We start from the raw sequence: 15,521 nt of genomic DNA on the forward strand, positions 1-15,521 counted from the left end.
GGAGTTTATAGATTCATTTCAATCTAATTTTAGGAAAGGGGAAGCTGGTGTTCCTTCGTTTGTTTTAGTATTGTTTATTATTGTTATTAATTTGAAAAATAATTTGATGAGTAAGGAACCGTAGAAACAGTGTCTATTTTGCCGTGGTATTACGATATCTTTTCAATTTAAGCATATTATTATTTTATACTCCCTTTGTATTTTATTACTTAAAAGAAATGGTTACTTAAAGAGTTTCAACATGATTTTATTGATGAAAATAATTTTTATCAGTTTTTATTCTATTTTTTGTGTGGACTAATTAATAAAAATATTGCCTTATTGATATTTTATAAGACCGCGCGAAGCGCGGGTAATATATATATTAGAAGAGAATTTCCTTAAAACTACAAATAAGTCCTTTCGTTTGTGAAATATGACTTTTATTTTATTAAAAAATCCATAAGAACCAACTAGTCTGTCACTTAATTCTCTATCAATTTTATTAGGAATAACATTAATATTATTAGACTTATATTATTTAATGTAACAGGATTCCTGTGATAGTGTACATTGCTTCATTTTAGTCATATCATAGACTTTCATGATTGGATTTCTAGGTTAAGGATGCTACTGAGACGCAATATGTAACACCCCGTACCTTTAACGAAAGTTTTGACCACGATCCTAGACTTAGAAAATCAGATAAAGAATGTGGGAATTGAAATTTTCCTGTTCAGTTGTGATATGGTGGTTTACGCCCATGAACAGTGGTCGTATTTCAATTTACGATCATGAACAGTGCTCGCAAACTGAAACCAAGAATTTCTGAACATTCTGGAATTTGACATTTTGAGGTCATATGGTTAAATACGGACCGTATTTCACTTTACGGCCCGTATTTAAAAATGTATTTAGAATTTGGGAAAACTTCCTTGATGAAAGTTGTAGAGCATTGAAATACCTTTCCAACGGTATATTATGGGGGTCAAACGGACATCTGTGCAAAGAGTTATGACCATTTTACTGAAGAGACGCAGTGCAGTCTGTATTGCAAAATACGGCCCGTATTGCAGTTTACGACCCGTAAACTGAAAATACGGCCAGCACAGTGCTGGACGTAAATTGCATTTTCCCAGGACATTATATATTCATCCATATCAGTTCAGCTCATTATTTTTCATTCCTCCAAACCCTAGAACGACCCCCTACTCTCCTCCATCATCAAGAACACCAAGGTAAGTCCCCTCTAATTATTCCAACTCAATTCTAACATATACCCTTGTAATCTAAACAAGAAATAATTCTTCCTAATCTAGGGTTTTTCAAGAAAACCCATCTCAAGATTTAAGAATCAAGATTTAGGAAATCTTCTCCAAAGTCCAAGTCTTTAATTTAAGTTTTGGAGCAACTAAGGTATGTAGAACTTCCATCCACATGTGGGAATCTCTATGTTCTTCCCTATGCTTCGTTTCCTTGATATTCATGAAGTTCAAATCTTAGGGCATTAAACCCAACATATTGGTAGCCCGTATTTATGTATTTATGTACATGAATTTTGTATCTATATTCGTTATTGTATTCCTAATCTTCCATTACGGTTATTAGGAATCCTAGCTTAATCCATGAATCATGAATTCTTCCTCATGTGTTCTCATTATGTTTATATGAAACTTTATGATTTCATCCAGCAAGTTACAAGCATGTTTTCAAGTCAAGAATATATATATATGATTACGAACCGTTGTTATTACTCATGCATCAAAAATATGTTTTGCAAGACTATGACAAGTTATCTTATGAAACTATATTTACAAGTTATGATTCATGAAAACCATGTACAAGCAAGTTATGATTCGTGAACACTATGTACAAGCAAGTTATGATTCATGATATACCATGGGCAGCAAGTGCCACTATTTTACATGTTCATGTTTTGGGAGTTGCATTAATTACCGAGGAGGGCTTCAGATAGCCTGAAACTACGTAGCCGCCGTAGGATGAGGATTGCTCCACCCATGTCCCGGACGATCTCTCATAATGACTGGATCCTTTCATATTTTATCAAATCTCATGTTCCCTGGCAAGGACTGAGTGTTCTGCTGGCAGGACGCAAGCACCAGACCATGGATCGGTTATAAGTTATTGTTCTCCCTACTTATCATGTTTTACTTATGATATATATATATATATATATATATATATATATATATATATATATATATATATATATATATATATATATATATCTATGTACTCATTCTCATGCTCATGTTCATGTCCAGGTTTTCAGTTTCAGTTCTTATCATGTTATTCCATGTCCCATGTTATTTCTTTCAGTTGTTTTACATACCAGTACATTCAATGTGCTGACGTCCCCTTTTTATTGCCCGGGGGCCTGCATTTCACGATGCAGGTACTAATATACAGGACGACACATCTGCTCAGTAAGACGACATTCGTATCAGCTTATTGGTGAGCCCTATCTCATTCGGGGTTTAGTCAACTTTTGTTTTATGCTTAGTTATGCATCTAAGGTATGCTGGGGGCCTTGTCCCAGTAAGTATGTTTTCCAGTCAGATCATGATAGAGGTTTCATAGATTAGACAAGTCAGTTATGTCATGTCAGACATTCGGAGTCGTATAGTCATTTTAGCTCATTCATGTTATTTCTACACTCATGTTTAAACAAGTATTTTTATTAAGTATTATGACTTACTACGTTTTATAAAGGCTCATCATGCATTCATGTTATATTCTGCTTATGTTATGTATCATGATGATTCAGCAAGCCATGTGGTTCGCTCGGTCACATGCAGTCAAGCACCGAGTGTCGTGTTACGTCCAGGCCATGGTTCGGGGCGTGACACAATAAGTGAGTTTAGCATTAAAATTTGGTTGCCTTAATAAGATTCCTGAGAATTAAAGGAAATTGCCCATTGGATTTTGGTTTGATTGTCATAGTTTAGACAATATATATACAATCAAACCTCCCTATAATGGCAGCGTTTGTCTGAAAATTTCATGGTTGTTATGTGTGTATACTGACATTTGATGTTTAGATCTCATTTAGCTGTTATGAACAAAAGTACGCAAAAAATTATTTTTTTGTACTTTTTATGTTATAAACGAAAATAAAATACTTGTTAATTTTATAAACTCAATTGATTTTCATAGTTCAGTAATTAAAAATTGAAGTGACTGATAAATCCATAACTAGTTGTACCGTACTGATAAAGAGTTAAAATCTAAGGAACATAAATGCATTTAAAATTAATTGAAAATTTAAATATTTCAAGTGACGTAAGAATTCTACAATGATATGTTGTTTCGTAAATTTCAGTGTCTTAGTGATAATATAACGTTTGAATTGACAAAGACTTTTCTCCAAACTTTCAGCAAAAAGGAACTCAATAGCTTTCCCTTGATGAGTACCATAAATATTTTAATATTTTATTTTTATACATGATATATTTCTTACAAAATATTATTATATAATATTTGAGTATGGCTATTATAGAGAGGTAATTTTACAAAGAGTATACCGCTATAATGAATGTCACTGCTGTTATAGGTAGAATGTTGTTATAGAGAAGTAAAATATAACATGAAAAATCAGTTCCGGAGAAAATCATGCCGTTATAGTGAAATGTTGTTATAACGAATGACAATTATAGAGAGGTGTGACTGTATATGTGCAAACAAGAAAATCAAACTATCTTTTTATTGATATTATATGGAGTATTTATCTTTTTCCCTTTAAATCCATCAATTTTCTAAATAAAGATATAACGAATTAAAAAAAAAAAATTCAATTGGAATAGAATAAAGAACGCACTAAAGATCTAAGAGAAAGAGGATTTTAAAGTTAAATGACCTAAAAGACTAGATTGTCAGATTGGAGGTAGCATTAAGTTCTTAAAAAATGTGCTCTCATTGCTTATGGATAAAGCTCTTGAGTTTAAGATTTTATGAATTGAAAGATCTTCCCGGTCTAAATAAGAATCATAGTCTTTCAATTAGATATGCTCGTTTGGCTTGTCCTTAGACACTGACATGGATATTTTTGTCCAAATTTTTTTCTGCAGTAAAAATGGTCATTATCAAATACAGTTTAAATAACGGATTCAGCATAAACCAATAGCTTTGGTCTAAACCTTATATTTGTGTTAAGAAATTCACCAATTATATATAAATAATCTATTCAAAACCCAAAAGGCAAAAAGATTGTGAATTTGTAATCCAAACTCCACAAACTTAAAATTCTAAATTCGCCTTTGCAAGAACTACTCACAACTACCTACATAAAACATTCTCCTGCATCATCAGAGACAACTTTGGCAATCTAGAAACTGCTTATGCTATGCCTTTGGGAATTGAAACCAACAACTTTGCAGAAACTAGAGCTTTGAAGATAGGTGTGGAATGGTGCATGACAAATGGTGTAAGGAATATTGAAATTGAATGTGATTCTTTGCTACTAATAAACTGGATTCTGAAGAACAATTCCGCACCTTGGAAACTTCAAGATGACATCAACAACATAAGGGAAATGCTTGAAACTTCTGACAATATAAAGGTGTTAGGCTTACATTGAACATGTGAATCATCAAGTATCGGATGATCGACTTTGCTAATAAAAAAAAAAGAACAGAGAGGCTGAGAGGGTAGTTAGAGCAGAAAAGGATTTGGTCAGACCTATATTTGTCATCTCCTTTACATTTAGTGAAATCATCATTGTATTTTTGCCACAGTTTAGCTTGATGAATTTGTGATTCTTTTGTGCTCCCGTTTTGACATTTGTTTTCCGCCTTCTATGATGCTGCTCCAATCTTTATGAGAAGAACATAATGAGACATGAGCAGGTAAAAGGAGATTAAGACAAAAAGACTTAATCTTGATTGGGTATTTGTCCTGGTTGGCTTGCACCGAGCCTTCACTAATTCATAGTATAATAGCGATGGGATAACTTGTAGCGAGGTCAAATGTGCCCAGTTCTTTGAATTCTGAATAATCTCAGTTCTGATGGTTTCTGAATCCAGCGGTTGTTTTTCAGGTGTCATTGAAAATTGTTTACATGGCAATCGCTTCAGGTGTAGCAGCATTCCTTCGTGAGTTTTAACTAATTGAGCTACATGGAAGGTGTAATATTTTTAAATTTGAATATATAGCAAAAGTTCCTCAAACTTTTGTGCTAATTGTTTGCTAGAGGTGGCTTGTTGGACAGTCACGGGGGAGCGGCAAGCTGCACGACTAAGGATGTTGTAGTTAGAAAGTATTCTGCAACAAGATGTTACTTTCTTTGATAAGGAAGTAAATGCAGGGGAAGTTATTAGTAAAATGCCTGGTGACATTTTCGTCATACAAGATGCTATGGGCGAGAAGGTATGACAACCAATACTCTGATGAGTTTTCTTGGATCTTTCTAACTTAATTTTCTGAAAAGAAACTGGTTCTCTTGAAATTATATAAAGATAATACAACAAAAAGTCTCTTGTTATTAGACTTATAACTTATAACTATATCATTCTCTCTAGCTCTCTCTGTTTCCTATTTTCTTATTTTTCTCTTTCAATGCTTTCCTTTTACAGGTGGGAAGGTTCATAAGGTACATGGCATTGTTTATAGGAGAATTTATTGTTGCCTTCATCAAGGGGTGGCTTCTAGTACTTGTTATGGTTTCGAGCGTTATTCCACTGGCAATAGTTGTTGGTGTCATGTACCTCTTCATGTCTATAAAGGCTTCCCATTCACAGAAAGCTTATTTTAAAGCAGCCAATGTAGTGGAGCAAACAATTGGTTCCATCAGAACGGTACGATTCGATCTTAACATTAGAACTTAACGCTTCCTCTCTATCTATCTCTGTGTGTTTGTTCTCCACAAATAATTTTTCTGTCATCATTATTTAGAAGTTTCCTAATTTCGACATGATTTAGCATTTAGAGCTTTTAACAATATCTATCTTTGCCTTTTCTCTAAAGAAAGGAGGATGTCAAGGCCTTCCTTACATCAGATATTGAAATTCGAATTCTTTTTTGCATCTTTTGTTATTGAATTTCCTTATGCAAAATGGAAGCAATAACATAATTTAATTATTTTCTTTAACTTTCGGATAAAATTTACCGTGTTACTGTACAGGTTGCTTCATTCACTGGTGAAAAGCAGGCTCTCAAGGAGTATAACAAGTCCTTAAAGAAGACATACAGATCTGGTGTACATGAAGAACTTGCAAGTGGCTTAGGCATGGGATCAATCTTTTTAATTCTTTTCTGCAATTATGCTGGCTTTCTGGTATGGTTGAAAGATGATATTGGAGAAAGGTTACACAGGAGGTGCTGTACTGAGTGTAGCTTTTACAGTGTTAACTGCTTCAATGTGAGTATTTTGTTTCGAACATGCTTCAAGTTTAAGAGTTTTGATGTGATCTTAAACAAATTGGAAAAAACTACTTTTTTTATTAGGGCAATAGGTCAGGCATCTCCTTGCTTATCTGCTTTTACAACAGGCAAAGCTGCTGGTTTCAAGCTGTTTGAGACGATAAACAGAAAGCCAGAGATCGATTCATACAACAACGGCGGGATAGTTTTGGATGACATCCATGGAGATATAGACATAAAAGATGTGTATTTTAGCTACCCAAGTCGACCAACTGAGAGAGTACTCGACGGTTTTCGTTGTTAATCCCTAGTGGAAAATCTGCAGCTTTGGTTGGAGAAAGTGGAAGTGGAAAGTCAACAGTGATTAGTTTAATTGAGAGATTTTATGATCCACAATTAGGTGAAATTTTTATAGACGGAATTAATCTCAAAGAGCTCCAAATTAAGTGGATTCGACAAAAAATTGCTCTAGTAAGTCAAGAACCTACTTTGTTTTCAACTAGCATCAAGGAAAATGTGGCATATGGGAAAGAGGGAGCCACCAAAGAAGAAATTGAAGCAGCAATTGAGATAGCAAATGCAACCAAATTTATCTACAACCTTCCCCAGGTTCATAATTTTAATATTTACTTCTCAGATAGACCCTTGCGGTCCGGCCCTTCCCCGGACCCCGCGCATAGCGGGAGCTTAGTGCACTGGGCTGCTCTTTTTTAGTATTGATTATATTACTGTAAAGGTTTGTTAAATTGAATGATTTTGCTTGTAGGGAGTAGAAACTAGGGTTGGGGGACGTGGAGCGCAACTCTCTGGTGGACAAAAGCAGAGAATTGCTATAGCTAGGGCAATTCTGAAAGACCCTCGCATTTTACTTCTAGATGAGGCAGCAAGTGCTCTAGATGCCGAGTCAGAAAGATCTGTACAAAAATCTCTTGACAAAATTATGGTTGATAGAACAACCGTAATAGTCGCACATCGTCTTAGTACTGTGAGGAATGCTGATAATATTGCTGTCATTCATCAAGGCAAAATTGTTGAAAATGGTATAAAGAAATATCTCTTCCTAATGTTCTCTAATGTTTTCAGAAGTTGGATGCTAATTTCATTGATATCAGAGGCACACACTGTCATACCCCATTTTAACCGGGTTAAATTAGAAGTACAACATATTGGAGATTCCTGTTCTTTGTTTGTGTTAAGGAGTCGCCACCTAATTATTTATGGTGAATTAGGACACCTAAAGTTTATTAAAGTTATGTTTAAAGTTAACTTTGTTTAAGGTCTGCGAAACTTAAGATTCTAGATAAGGGTTCAATTAGTCTAAAGGGAAGGTATTAGGCACCCTTTAAGACCCATTAACAATGGTTAACCGACCGGACTAAAATTTAATTAGACTAAGTGTAAATGTAATGTTTAAATATTTAAGAAATATCTTATAAGTATTGCTAAAGTTATTTAAAGTAAAACTTGTAGAAAATAATAGTTGCATAGAGAGTTTAAAAAATAAACTAAAAGAAGCGGAACCTGTAATGATTATATGTATTTGGAAAAAGTAAGTTATGCCGCCTCACAAATTAAAAGAATTAATGTAACATTAATGTTAAATAAACTTTAAAAGTTTCATAGAAAAACTATTAGTTTAACATATATTGTGCGAAGGTTGTTTTAAACAAATATGTATTTCAAGTGTTAGGAAGGGAACTAAAGTGAAAAAGTTATCCATTGAAACTAATTTGCTTTTTATTTCTTAGAATAAGCTAACGTTAGTGTAAGATTTGTGACGCTTTAAACTTCTAAGATAATAAACATAAATTATGATTCCCTTAGCAAAAAGATATAGTCATGCTAGTTTGAAAATCACTTACTCAAATAAATGTTATAAATACTATAAATAGTTTTAAAAATAGAAGTGAATGTAATTTGTGGAATTAACTACCCATTACTAAACTAAAACCTTAATGTTACTAAAGTTTATCTTAATTAACAAGCACAAATATTAGTCATACAATACATGTTAAATGCACACAGAAAATAAAAAATAGAGGAATAGGTATGATGTAAATGAGCTCAGCCCATTTTGTGACTGCTGGAATTATGCTGCTGCTGGGACTGATAGAGAGTAGTTCACGTTGGGGCTTTTTAGCCCAACACCAAATGCGGGAGAAGACGAGTCCAAGGGACTCGCGCTCGATAATCATGCAAAAAAAAAAAAAAACGAAAGAAAAGGATTAGTGTGGTGAGAATTTATGACACCTATACTTCAAATATATATATAAGAAGAAAAGCAACAACCAACACTTAGATAAAAGAAAGCATCACATAAATAATGGCAGCCTAGATAATTTTAAATGACTAACGGAATAAATCCCAGCCCAATAACAGAATATAGAAAGAGGCAAGCCATATATGATGTAAAATTTAAAGCAGGCCAGTGGTTTGTGTATGCAGGGTCAGAACGCAAAAAGAAAACAAAAACCAGAAACTGAAATATGTTCTGCCCGTATCCTTTTTAAGGGGCTGTTGATTCGTAAAAGGGAGAATCATAGGCAAAGCAGCATCAGCCAAGTCGTAGCCATGATTGCCTTTAAGCCTCCATATGGCAGCAGTTGGCTCAAAACGTATAACAACCATTCAAGAACTTATTTCAAATCTGAATTTCCATTCGAACCCTTAAAGATAGCAACTACACAGCTTGAACATGCAACAGTAAATATAACAAAATGCAACAGCAGTTTCAGTCCAAAATATGATAACAAAAGATTAGGAATGAGGAAAAACTAAGGGGTCATCACCATCCTATTTCCTTCTATTGCCTTAGTTTATGTTCAGAAGGAGCACAAGAAATAGCAACACAAGTTCCATTTATAGTAGTAACAAAAAAAAACAACACAGAATCACTTCACCGGTAATTTCTTTTCACTCGCAAGATCAACCAACATCTTATTCTTTACCTAAATGAGCTACTTGGTCCCTTTAACTCTAAAGTCATATAAAACTGATCATTTCCTCAAAATCTCTATTGTTTTCCAACCGGTTTCTTATTATTATCTTCTAGACATGCATCATAATTTAAGCTAGTTTACAGCTAGCATATCATTCTGGCCCTAAATGATTTTCAAAGAAAAGTACAAGTTGTTCAAGGATTTTCTCAACATTATAACCTCTTTTAGACTTTGTTTTAGACAAATGAATATTCTGGCCTTATTAACATTTTCAAACATTAATATGAAGTGCAAAGTGGTCATGGTTCCATTAACATGAAGTGCAAAGTGGACATAGTTCCCATGTGATGAACTAACACAGATTTCCTATCATTTTCAATTTCATAAGTCCAGTAACCATATACTCAGACTAAGACACAAGTATTTCAATTCAAAATAAACAAAATCTTAGAGCAGAGTCATTATCAAATCCTACAAGAACATGACAACACACAGACCAATCCGAATGGCTTGAACAAGTCAGTGATAGATTCAGGAATACAAGGGGACATTACGTAGTTATACAGACCAACACTAACAAACACATTGACATTTGCAAGGCTAGACAGGCCCTTATATTCATACTAAGATTAAGTGAGTTGAGATAAATAAAGAGGATGCTGATCAGGAAATTATGATAAAGGCATATTGATTCAACACAAAACTATTAAGCTATACTCAACCAAGTAGTATAAGCCATACCCCAAACGACTACACTGACATTTTTTTTTATGCCATTTTGATCTGACCTCCAGATACTAAACTCATGCTTGAACATTAATTCGACTATGTCTACTAATAGAACCAACAAATGATTAACCATATAAGCATTTAAGTGGACCAGATGTTAGATAGATTCTTAAGCATCCGAGCTACGATAGACATCTTTCAAATTCGATTAACGATTAATATCCTATCCTAACAGCCCCAAACATCAAACAAATAACGCGACGACAAAGAAACTTCATAACCACTAAGCATATAGCAGAATAAGCTAAAATCTTAAACAAGCAGAAATTAAAGATCACGAGTGACAAATATATCGAAGTTTACCTGTTTTGCGCGCAATGAACTGGGATGTCGAAGCCTCGAATCTACTCTCGAACTCGAACGAACCCAAAAACAGAATGGAATTTAAACAAAAATCCCAGATTTAGAGTAGGTAAAGTAGAAATGTTGAGGGTAGTAAAGTATCCCTTCTTTGATGAATCAAGCCAGATATTTAAAAAAAAAAAAGGGAGTAGGGATTCCTTTTCTTCGAAAACGTTCAGTCCCCCCAAAAAAATCCCCCCAATCGATTCAACTTCGGATCCCATTTATAGGGTCTTGTTTGTATTAAAATAAAGAGAGGAGCGTGGGAGAGAGACGAAGGAGCGGGGGACAGAGGGAATATGGAGATGGCAGAGAGCGTGGGGGACAAGGGGAAGTGGAGAGGAGCGGGGTTGCAGAAAGAGAGAGAGGAGGAAGAGAGCGTGAGAGTAGAGAGAGAAAGGGGAGGCGGCGGGTGAAGGGGAGAAAGAAAGAGGGGAAAGAGGATGAGGGAGAAGGGAACCAGAAAGAGAAGTGCAAAGATGTTTAATCATTTGACTTTTTTTTTCATTCCCTCTTATTCCAAGTTCACCGCACCATTCTTCTTATTTCTCTCTTTACTTTCCTTCTTTTTTTTTTTTTTTGGGTGGATAACATTATCAGGAATTTGCCCCTTGTAAAATAATATTTTGACAAAATAGAAATTATAACACGTTGTTTTAAAATATGAGCTTCAAAATAAGTCCAATATTGATATACTTCTAAGCAATATAAAAAATATAAAAAATTGCGTTCAAAATGAACCGTAATTCATACGTCATTTTAATTAATAATTTTTCCGAGTTAGACGTGGCAGGACACATATCTTCCTTTTTTTTCAAATCACGTTTGTAAAAGTAAATAACTCGTTGTTTCTTGTAATTGTTAATTTTTTATGAAAAAATAATAATTAAACATCAATTTTTGCAATTTTCTCATGACTTTAATTTTTAATTTGTTAGGAGCATCCCTACTCCGTCTTGGATTCGAAAAGAAAAAAAATAAAAATTAAAAGACGCAATTTATGAGGTGAAAATTATATGTCTAACACATATCAAATTAAGTTAAAAAATGGTGCTTTTAAAAACGAACCGCAAATAAAAAAAGGGTATATAATGAAACTAGAAACTATGAGATCTGTTTGAAATAAAGAGAATTAAATATTTCTCGAAATCTCACATAATTTAGAATTTGGCACACATCATTATTCAAAGAGACATAGGGACCAAAAGTCCATTGAGTACTTTGACTATGGGAAAAAAAATGTAAATTTTTCTTGACGTGATTTTTCATGATTAAAGCGTGTAAGAAAAGGAGGGTGTGATTAAAAAAAAAAAGAAACACGCAGACAGAAAGAGAGGAAGCAGGTATTGCTCAAAAAGACAAATAAAACGTTAACAGATCAAAATGAAGCTAGGATCGTTGAACCCATCATAAGGGTGTCTGGGCCGGGTCAGATAGTGAACTAGATTGTTTTGGGCTCAAATATTGGTCCGAAAATATGGGTTCTTCTTTCTTTATTTTAATTGTTTTTGGGGCTTCTAATTTACAACTAGTACAATATATACTATGTAAAGACAATTAATTAATTAATATGTAAAAAGATAAGGTTTTAACAAAGTGTTGTCTTATAATTAATTTAACGAATCCAAACCCAAAAATGAAACGATGACGAACCATTTAAAATTTGTGATAAAGTAATACTTGTAATGTTGAAAAAAGAAGGTAGCGATATTAATAGTAGTAGCATCAACAGATGCCCCTTTTCGACCGGAGGTGATGTAAGAGTCTTCGGGTGAAGAAGTTGACGTAGTAGCCAATTTTGTTTCGGCCAACAAATATGAATTTGAGAAAATATGGATTAGGTGGAAAATATTATGGGATGGAAAGAATTATGGAGGTTGGGAAGCGAAGATTTACGGAGTATTGAGGGGTGTTAATGATTTGAAAAAATGTTGGATGAGATGTCATTTGTATCCTCGAGGGTCGGAGATAGATGACGATAGTGTTTGAGAATGGACCGTATGTTTATAGCTTCCTAATTATAAATGTGGTGCACAACACACCCATAAGTAGAACTCTACTGGACACGAGGTAAATTCTCCAAAAAATGCCCCAGTGTTGAGTTATGGAGACAGTGGGATATAGACAGGCTTAAAAGATTGTGAAAGAGTTGATTGAGTAGAGTTTTTACAGTGTATATGAAAGAAGATTTTTTGGATAAACTACGTATCATATGTTTGTAGACGTGGGCGGAGTCGAGTTCGAGAGTAGATCCGTGACCTTTGCTTATGAGTTTGATATTCCTCTTTAGCATGTTTGCCCCAGTTCACTGCGTAAGATAAAGTTCCACGTTGTGTTGCGTCTCTGCAGGTTGTACTTTCTGCCAAAACACATGTTATCTCTGGTTGTCTTCAAGGGCACGAATGAATCTGTGATGCGTATGCCGAGGATGTAATAATATCTCCAGTTGTATTTGGAAATTTTAATGATAGTAATAAGGCCTCCGATTGTCTTCTAGGACTTGATGATAAATGATGTTTATGCAGGTGAGGCTGTGTAGCCATGTGATGTCTCCGATTGTTGTGGGGACTTGATGATATGACATCTCCAGTTGTCTTCGGAGATATGATGGAGATTCCCGTAAAGTCCGGGGTAAAGTCGTAAAGTGGATGATGTCTCCGGTTGTCTTCGGAGGCTTGATGATAATTCCTGTAAAGTTCAGGGTAAAGTTGTTAAAGTTGGTGAAGTAAATGATAAAGTAGAGAGTAAAGTAGTAGTGTAGCCGTCCGGCTTATGCATGTGAGGCTGTATAGCCGAATGATGCCCCCAGTTGTCTTCGGAGACTTGATGATTATCCCTGCAAAGTTCAGGATAAAGTTGTTAAAGTTGGTAAAGTAAATGATAGAGTAATTGGTAGAGTAGAGTGACAGTGTAGCCGTCTGGCTTATTTATGCGTATGAGGCTGTATAGCCGGATGATGCCCCGGTTGTCTTCGGGGACTTGATGGTATCTCTCCGGTTGTCTTCAGAGATTTGATGATGATTCCCGTAAAGTCCAGGGTAAAGTTGTAAAGTGGATGATGTCTCCGGTTGTTTTCGGAGGCTTCAATGATAATTCCTGTAAAGTTCAGGGTAGAGTCATTAGAGTTGGTAAAGTGAATGATAAATTTGAGAGTAAAGTCATAGTGTAGCCGTCTGGCTTATGCATGTGAGGCTGTATAGCCGAATGATGCCCCCGGTTGTCTTCGGAGACTTGATGCTAATCCCTGCAAAGTTCAGGATAAAGTCGTTAAAGTTGGTAAAGTAAATGATGAAGTAATGGATAAAGTAGGGGTAAAGTAAGAGTGTAGCCGTCTGGCTTATGCATATGAGGCTGTATAGCCGAATGATTCCCCCGGTTGTCTTCGGAGACTTAATGATAATCCCTGCAAAGTTCAGGATAAAGTCGTTAAAGTCGGTAAAGTAAATGATAAAGTAATTGGTAAAGTAAAGTGCTGGTGTAGCCGTTTGGCTAATGCGGAAGAGGCTGAATAGCCAAATGATGCCTCCGGTTGTCTGCGGAGATTAATGTTGATTCCTGTAAAGTTCAGGGTAAAGTGGTTAAAGTAGGTAAAGTAAATAATAAATAATTGACAAAGTATGGAGTAGAGTGATAGCATAGCCGTTTGGCTGATGATGTTGACGGTATCGTGACAGGCCAAACTAATGACACGTAATCTTGATTTAATTCGTCTTCAATCTCGACAACCTGCAAAATAGGTATATTTATTAATAAAGTCATAAAGTTATTGTGATAAAAATAAAATTAAAGATAAAGTTAGAAATAAAGCCGTTTGGCTTTTGAGGGAGGCCATAATGAGCCAAATGATGCTTTTTGGCCTTGATTGATAGACTTGACTTTTGATCTCGCGATTTTAGGTTCCTGCACTCAAAGAAAAATTCTTAGTTTGGGAGGGGGAAGTTGATTCGTGTTGACTCGAAGCTTGACGTTGTTGGCGCTCCATTTGTCTTGTTTGTTTGGATCTTGTGATCTCCGTTCAAGCCTCGGTCGATGAACAGTAGTGAAATAATTGAAAGAAAGTATTTCATTTGAAAGGTAGGTATGTAAGTATATGTATAAGGAAATATAACTATACGTATATAAGTTGTGAAATATGTATATGTAAACGTATGTATGTAAGGAAAGATATATATATGTAAATGTATATATATGTAAGTTGTAAAATATTCTGCCAACTTCGGATTGTGACACTTCTAAAGTAATTGGTCTATAATAACTTCATGTCTGGTAGCCTCAATATTGTCGATGTCCAACCGTTCTTTCGTCTATATTTTTCAAAATATGCCCCAGTTTTGGGTTCAGAAAGGGTATGCTAAACTTATGTTGTGGTGTGACCGAACCTTATATAGGTTGCCTACGTATCCCTCCAAGGGAATCAGGTCAGAACGTAGTTCGTAAGGTATATAAGAATGGTTTAAAATTTTCTAATAAGGGACCGAACCCGATCTGGATTGCCTACGTATCCCGCCATGGGAATCAGGTCAGCGTAGTTCTGTTATGTAAATGGCTAAAGGTTTGTAGGAATTCTATCTAAATATGATTGATCTGTATGTTAATAGTCTACGAATCCCGCCAAGGGAATCCATCCATGTGTAGTTCTCCTTGTATAAGGATTTTTTTTTTTGGATTTTCTGTTATAATGCAACCGAACCCTATGTGGGTTGCCTACGTATCTCACCATGAGAATCAGGTCAGAACGTAGTTCGTACGCATAAGATATTTTTTGGATTTTTTGTTGTAAAGCAACCGAACCCTATGTGGGCTGCCTACGTATCCCCCCATGGGAATCAGGTCAGCGTAGTTCGTACCTGGTTATTAAAGGAAAGGTTGCAAACTAGGCTGTCTTACCTAATGTCATCCTTTGGTTTCTTCCTGGATTGCTAGCTTTCAGGCTTATGTCATCACCTATCGGCTATTTCATTTTCTTTCAAAATGGAATCTTGTCTTGTTATTCTCTCGAGATGTGTGTTGTCTATTCGTACATTTCATGTCACAATCGTAGAGTTGACAGTTTTGATAAATAAAGTAGAAAATAGATGATTAAGAAAAATCAGA

At 35.0% G+C, this 15,521-nt stretch overlaps 1 pseudogene; it reads left to right on the forward strand.

Moving 5' to 3' along the window:
* The first annotated feature begins 6,123 nt into the window (after positions 1-6,123).
* On the forward strand, positions 6,124-9,135 carry LOC132600323 (ABC transporter B family member 4-like; annotated as a pseudogene).
* The last annotated feature ends 6,386 nt before the right edge of the window (positions 9,136-15,521 follow it).

The sequence above is a fragment of the Lycium barbarum genome, chromosome 6, assembly GCF_019175385.1.
Source record: "Lycium barbarum isolate Lr01 chromosome 6, ASM1917538v2, whole genome shotgun sequence".
Taxonomy (NCBI): domain Eukaryota; kingdom Viridiplantae; phylum Streptophyta; class Magnoliopsida; order Solanales; family Solanaceae; genus Lycium; species Lycium barbarum.